General features: G+C 30.9%; 1 protein-coding gene across 2 annotated transcripts in view; it reads left to right on the forward strand.

The window, feature by feature from the left end:
* The first annotated feature begins 373 nt into the window (after window positions 1-373).
* LOC108907794 (origin recognition complex subunit 5) overlaps window positions 374-8,229 on the forward strand; it is a 12,916-nt gene continuing 5,060 nt past the window's right edge. The window contains exon 1 of one of the 2 annotated variants that reach the window (XM_018711592.1): window positions 374-438. The gene's annotated coding sequence lies outside the window, so the exon portion shown is untranslated. Of the gene's footprint in view, window positions 439-3,735; window positions 3,842-8,229 lie in introns of those variants that run through there. The other variant, XM_018711590.1, reaches the window with a different exon arrangement.

Below are 8,229 nucleotides of genomic sequence, written 5' to 3' on the forward strand. Positions count from 1 at the left end.
ATTAAAATTGAAAAACAGCTCCACACATATTTACTATTTACTACAAAGAGCGACAAAAAATGGCACGCAGTATTTATATCCTACAGCTTGACCCTTGACCTCTTGTATCCTGTTTAGAGAGTTATAGATTGATTTCCCCAGGCAAACACGATGTGTGTCCTCTACGGTATCGTATATACGGAACTCCGGTACACCTGATTCGAATCTGAATCGTAACTCCGGGTCATAAAGGATCAGCGGAGGGGTAACAACCCCGATTACTTACCCTCCTGCAATAGTAAAAACCGGAAACCGGACGAACAGTAAAATGTATACGTGCATGCTTTATTACAACTAAACTACCCTCTTTCTCATGACTCAAGATCTTCAAGATCCAAAAATGGACTTTATGGTTTTGGTATGACGTAGTGTTGGTAAATATTATAAAAGGTGTACAGGGTGAGTTTTAAATATGTTGATATTTATTTTAGATACGAAATTATTAATATTTACGGAGAAATTATTATTTTGAAACCCTTTGAATTGTGTGACAGCTAATCAAATTATTTAGTTTATAAAACAGAGGCATGGCAAGTCAAAATTGAATTACACAGTAATGATAACCCTAATTTTAACCTCATAATAAAGAAAATCAAATCCTAAAATACGTAATTTCCACATTTATATGTAATATAAATCGTGTTTAAATCGTCAATTCAAATGTGTAGATGTGTAAATGTGTAAAATAATTTGAGACTAACTAACAATAAGACTAACTTAGCTAAGGCGAAGTGAAGTAAAAAAGACTCTAAAAAGAATACATTTATAGATTCATAGTTTCAGATTAGTAAGCATTTTAAAAAGCTAGCTTAGTTGGGTATTGGGGTAAGGAGGGGTTCGTTCTAAAATTCTTAGATATTCTCAGTTTTAAGCAAACTTATTAATGTAAAAAGAACAAATACTTTTGTAAGATAAAATATCTTAGTTAGTCTCAGTTAAAATTGGTTAAAAGAATACAGCTATTTATTGCCATGAAGAATTTCAATCAATATTTTTACTAGATCGATTTTCGACCTTATGCATGCACTAGTGCTTCTTTGTCATGACCTTAAATATCGCGATATTCTGGCAATATTAGAAATATTTAAGAAGTTTCAAACCCCAAGTGACAAAGCAACAGAATTATAGAATTTATATATTTAAATTTATAGAACAATACTGACTTTTATAGTAATTATAATTAATAAATTAAAATTATATCAATGTTACTGGGCATGCGTATTAAAGATTATTTCATGTAAGCCAAGTAGCCTCGCAACAAGATATCATTCAAGACAAGTTTGGTTATGGTTAAGAGTACGTCTATAATAAACCACTTGAAGAAAAAAACACTCGATAAACACACTGAGACAGTACAACACCAAGAAAAACAATAAAAATACTTAGTAGAGTTAGAAAATGCCAAGATTAAACAAACCAAGAGAAAATACGTCAATGATGACAGTGATAACATATTAACAAGATCTCACCTGCGTATAAGGCTATTTTTTCCGAGCATGAGCATTAGGAATAACACGGCTAAAGTAAAATTTTTACTTTATTTAAATATTCTTTTATATCCTTTTTTGTTAAGTTTTAAGCACATTGCAGTCGTTCATTTTTATAGTATCTTAAATTTTGTATGAAGTATATAATCTTTTGCATTGGGTTCAATTAGGTTGTAAGATTGACGTATATCTATGTCGATTTGTTGTTTCCTCATGGTGTTTTTCATTTAAGTTTATTTAACATTTTTAGTGAACTTTCACGAATAGTGTATTTTCTAGATAGGAAATATTCCGTAAGTTATAGCAAAAAAAACAAAACCATCTTGTGTGGTGTAAATTTATTACAAATATTAAGGAATTATGGTTAATTGGTTAATTGGACATGGAATATACAGTGTGTCCAATTTCAAATTTAAACAACCTTTCTAAAAAAGGTATTTATTGACAGATTTAATATTCGGGTTTCTTTTGGAAGCTAGAGCTTATAAATGCTATTAACATAAAATGTGAATTCATTTTCATGTTATAAATGCTATTAACATAAAATGTGAATTCATTTTCAAAGCTTACTTTTTATTTCTTTTTTCAGTGTCCAATCTGCCAAAAACTGGTTAGCGCAATTTTTATCTAAAATCTGACTGCGCTATTGGATTCTGCACCTCGTAATTTGCAGAAAAAATAGGAGGAAAAAAATGATATTCAAAATAAATATTGACTGACTTTTTAAAAGAAAACTTGTTGAGAATCGCTGATTTTCTTCTGGTCAGCGGTTCCCATAAAGTTTTATTTAACAAAATCGGGCATATCTATTTCGAATTTCATTCTTTATTCTTATTTTTTCCGCGAAGAATACAGTATTCTACACAGTAACTTATACAACTGCTTAAAATATATGCTCGCGTTTATGGCTTAGCCTGTATATTTCCTCCGTTATAATTATTGTCTTTTTTTTTAAGTTTGGTCTTGTGGCAGCAAAAATGTTGCCCCCTCCTAGATCCCACCCCGAGCACCCCGTTAGGCAGAAAAGTTTTAAAATTATTTCCTGCGCTATAAACTTCATTAACATTACCCTTACGTATTCCGCCGCAAATTAAAATATATTAAAAAAGTTCCTGCGGGTTTAATCACGAATCATAAATTTCGTCTGGTATCGATCACGGGTAAAAACTTTTCTCGATTCGTATCACGCCCTAGTTGGGAAATTTATAGCTACGTGTGCTTTTGTTAGATGTGCTCCAAATAACCCTTATATAAACTTCCCCACAGGTTAGATTACTAACTTGATAAGGCTGGATGAGATGGAATATCGATGTAAATGTCTAATTCTGGTAGCCAGTATTGGATAATATAGATTCTTTGTTCTCGTAGAACAGCATCTTTTAGATGCCTGTTAAAAATGATAACCCGAAAACAACCAGGAACACAGATATTCAGAGCCTTCAGAAATGATTACAAACCACGTGATCGCTGAACTTAGTCAACCAACATTGCACGATTGGTACTGTCAATTAAAAATTACTAAATCTTAGAGTCACCAGTATTATGATTCGTTTACGATGAGCAATGACAAATTGTTACGTCTACGCTCGAGATAATCGATCGATCGATAGATTAGATGGTTGGACCCAACAAGGACTAGACCATCTCCAATATCAATTTTAATAAATGGTGGAGAATTATATCAAGAACAGAGAGATCGTAATATTTTATATGAGCTACAGAATAAAACAAAGCTTTTGGCATGGGACTGAGAAAATTACTACGCCACTGTAGGTAGTATCGTTTAAAAATTATTCCATTCTTGTAGGTAAAATCTGTAATTCTAAATTTATATTTTAAGTTATGTTGCTGCAATTGTCCCTTTGTCAGTGAACAATATTTCTACGTTGTGAATTATCTTTGATTTGATCAATACAAATGGCGATAATTAAATATACTTTTCCTATTGCCTAAATATTTTGTATTGTACCTTCGAGAGCATGTCAACCTGATAGTAAAGTTCCAATACAAAGCGCTAAATATGAAATGTATTTAATTTATTAATAGTACTGGTTCCGCCATCTTTCGGCTGACGTAACTATTAAGAGTACTGTCGTGAAGAGTTCTATTCCATAAATCACTAACATGTGGTACCAGGGTTCCGAGAATTGCGTTTGGTGTCTAAAAAAATTACTCTTGTAAACATTCTTTTCAAGTCAGCGAAACATTTCTAAATGTAGTGCAAATATACTGTTTTTGTGCTCATTTAGTTGAAGAATATAATCTTTACTGTCAGTAACAAATGAAGAATATTTAAGGAGATAATAATAAAGCAGGTAAGTGAATAATATTAGCATAACTTCAATCTAACCTCTATTGCCGTTCATCAAGTGGTTGTTACTTTCCCGCCAATTCTGAGTACAGTGATCAGGACCGTATTTACAAGTTTTTTAAACGATAATTCAAAACAATTTTAAAAATGGTCAGGATTTTTTAAGCTTAATTGTAATAACTTTTACAAACTGTTAAAATAATTAAAGTAGAAATTATAAAAAATTTAATAATTTATTAGAAGATATAAAACATTTTTTAAATTGCAGATTTCGAGCAATTATTTTTGATTTTAAACAAAAGAATTTCGTTTAAAATAGTAACAGTAAAACAGTAACATATTTAAAGTATGAAAAAGTAAATTTAACTAACTTTAACTTAATTATTTATAATCTTTTGCTTTTTGTTGAAAAACATATATACAGGGTGTCCTAGAAAGTACACCAAATACATAAACGATTTAAAGTTACATACAAAAATCAAAGAATATTAAAACGTTTTCTTTTTTTAATATCCTCAAATTGTGTTACTTTTTACTTTTTATTTGGTACATACTTTGGATGGTTAGAGTGTATATTTCTTGAATATGTAAGAAAATAACATACGAATAATTTTCTCGACCCATTGGCCACTTCATAGCATTTATGTTCGAGACATACGATTTAATTTACATTTTTGTTTGGACTTTTATAGATGTTTTTTATATCTTTTATCTTTTATAAATTTCGAGTGAAATAAGGTACACAAGGTATTTAAGAATACTCTTCTTATATTTAGAAGAACAATTAAACACATAAGAATCAGCAAAAATTTTTTATAAGCATGCTTTCTAAAAATTTTAAGGTGGTATTACGGACATATAATATTTTTTTTGGGAACAACATAGACAGCCGTAAGTGGTAACTTTTTTCTAATTTCAATGCATAGAACTGAATATAAAAATATAATTTGTGAACCCCTTTTATATCCAGTACGTTCAATGCTGAATATATATCGAATTTTATAGGATGTCCAAAATTCACAAAAGTCAAAAAATTTTTGATAACTAATTTTATATTAGAAAGCGTAATTAAATAGCGAAGGGCGTTCGTTTAAGAAAATTATCAGGAGCCCAAAAAATAGCACCCTTGTGTTTTAGTTTAATATAGGTAATAGTTTTAAGCTAATTCAAATATATTCAAAAAAATTTCCTAAAATTCCTAACACCAGAAATCTAGATATATAAAAGATATATCTATCTCTAAGCTTATAGATAATATGAATTCTTAATTGATGAAATTGCAAAAAACTACTCCATTTGTTATAATTGTGTCTTGATTAACAGTGAATTATACCAACAATATGTAGTAAATAGTAAATAGTTGCAAATATCTACACAAAATTTTGGGGTTTGGGGTTCTTTTGATAGAGGAATTGGAATTTGTTCACAGTTTGGTTGTAGTTCATAGAGGGCGCCAGTTGCCGTAGATTGAAGGTGTTGGAAACGACATAACTTTTTTGTACTTTAAGGTATCTCATATTTGGTATCAAATTCTTATTTTCCAATTTTTTTAAACAAAAAAGGTAGACTTTATGAAAGTAGCTGTCTCGCACCGTTTCCGAGATATTTGGCAAAAACAAGGGTTTATTTAGAATTAAAAATTGTAATGAACAGTAAAATAGTGAACATTAGTAAAAAAATATGTCTCTTTGACAATAATTGCACAAAATGTCCACCTCTAACTTCAGTACATTTATCAACACGTTTATTAAAGATTGTCTTATTTTACAGTATAAATCCTTAATGCGAAATGACTTTGCAGCATTTAAAACCTGCTACTAAAGTTCTTCTCAAGTGTTTATAGTTTCTCCATAAACAACTGATTTCACGTATCTCCAAAAACGAAAACCTTGGCATTCTATCTCACATTTATGTATACGAGTATACANTTTGTCCTGTAAATGGAATGTTTTCTGTTGGGCAATAAATGCATTATTATTATTATTATTATTATTATTATTAGAATTGTTTTTGTTTTGTACAACTATAATTAATGCCAAAATTCACCTAGATATTTAGCATGTCATCGCTTTATAGGTACATCAGTTTTCCCCAAATTCTAAGGAACCCCACACACACATGTATACATAACGTTAAATTAGATCCACTGTTTCATTTTACGACAGACCGAGGTAGGTAATTGTAATACATAGCACGAAAATGCATATTCTGTGCCAATGAAACCACTTCACCACACGTTCTGCTCAACCACAAGTTGTATCTTGAATGTTTACACTGAAACCTAAGGGTTAATTTAATGAAGGAAATCCTAGAACGCTCGTGTCGAAATAGAAGAGGTAGATGCTGGTGCCTGCGTTAGACACACAACGCTAAGACTCCAACCAAAGGGATCACTTTGTTAGGCAAAATTCCAGTTACAGAATTATATTATGTTTCCAACCCAACATAATTAATTACGAATAATTAAATAAGAGAAATATTGTACAACTTGTAAATCTCTATTATGCAGGATGTCATTAAAAGTGAGTTCGTTTTATTGGACTTTTTGCATCTCTAAATTGAATAATTGTTGAAAAAATGTCCAAAAAACCCTTTTTATATTTACATTTAAAGGAACTACATACTACTTACTTGCTTATCATTAGATGTTGAAGTTATGTGAGACGTGCCAGAGGTGTTTGAAAATTAAATTCAATGTTGTGTCAGTGATTAGACAAACCATGTTAGAACGTACCTACCTAATTATATTCAGTTGGAGGTAGTTATTGCATAGTAGCACATATGTATCACAATAACAAACTTGATGTGATGTTCATTTATGGTGAATGTCTGCAAAATGCAGCGGAGACATCGCGTCCTTGTGCAGAACGTCCGATGATATTCCATCTCGCAAAGTGACTTTTTCAGCTATTGTATTTTTCGTTTGAATATTTTATTTGCCAGTAAATAAACATACATTACAAGAAAAATCCAATATGACTTGGAAATAGAAGAATCTGATTTCTATCAGGGTGTAGGATTGAAATAAACTTTCTCAGAGGTTTTGGCCTTCAAAGGGGGCCAAATTGGTAAATTTAAATGAGGAAATTGATTTCCTTTCGGTACAGTATTATTCATCTGAGATATAAAACTTCATGAACTCAGTGACCGCAGGACAAATTTGAGGAAACGAATAAAAACCGAAATACATCAAAACAGTCTTGGAATATCTGATAATTATTTCAGAATGCGTAACCAAATAGCTTAAAAATACATAAATATCCTCGAATCAGATTTTCAAACATTCAAAGGCGTCAGAACAGCTATAAAATGTCACAGTATGTAGAAACGGCTTAAAATAACATTAAAAGCTATTTAGAGGGCTCTATAGCAAATAGGCAACCAGCAATACATTTTTATAGATTTTTATTACACAGTTTATTTAAATATGAATTAATGCATAAATAACAGACTTTCCTCCATTCTATCGCAGATTTTCTATAAAATGGAGTTAGTTTGAAATTCAAATTACTTTTTGTTTTAAAGAAATTTGTAATTTGATGCTTGTTCAAAAGAGGCATCCTAAAGAATACAGCTATAAAAATGTATTGCTGGTTGCCTATTTGCTATAGAACCCTCTTAAAACGCTTTGAATTACACCAAAATACGTCATAGTTATTTCAGGTTGCATCAAAATTATTTAGAGACGCTGTTAACCCTTTCTTTCCCAAATTTAATTTTCGGGAATTTAAAATTATGATTCCTATAAAAAACTCTGTAAAATGTGTTCGAAAGTCAAGCAAAAATTAATAAAAAAAGATTATTTAACATTTAGCAAAAAAATTTAATGATGCCATATGGAGTCAGTGGGAACGTAATGATTAATAAGGTAATTGTATTCTTCCTATAATATTTTATTATTACATTTCAAATGATATCATGAAAAACAAATAATATAATTATCCCACACAGCACAATGACATTCGTAGGATGTACTGAGGATAACTTCTCAGGATGTATAGGATATCCTCGAATAGGTACACGATCACCTCAGGATGTACCAGGGATATCCAAATGGAACGTCCCGGGATTTGCTCGTAACGTCCTGAGGACATCCGCCTGGCTATCTGCAGGAGATTATCAGGTTATCAGTGATCAAATGAGGACGTCCTAGGATTTACTGTGTATGTCCTCAAGACATCAGCCGGGCTATTATCAGGTTATCAGTGGATCAAATGAGGACAACGTAGGCTTTACTGTTGATGTCCTCAGGACATTAGCTGGGCTATATACAGCACATTTTTAGTACTTATTGGGCTAATAAAAAAAATTACAGGGTGGTATTAAATATTTCTATAGATCAAATACGTACCTAATTTCCAAAACATTTGCTTGCCATTTCCACTCCATCTA

Source organism: Anoplophora glabripennis, unplaced genomic scaffold, assembly GCF_000390285.2.
Source record: "Anoplophora glabripennis isolate ALB-LARVAE unplaced genomic scaffold, Agla_2.0 scaffold100, whole genome shotgun sequence".
Taxonomy (NCBI): Eukaryota; Metazoa; Arthropoda; class Insecta; order Coleoptera; family Cerambycidae; genus Anoplophora; species Anoplophora glabripennis.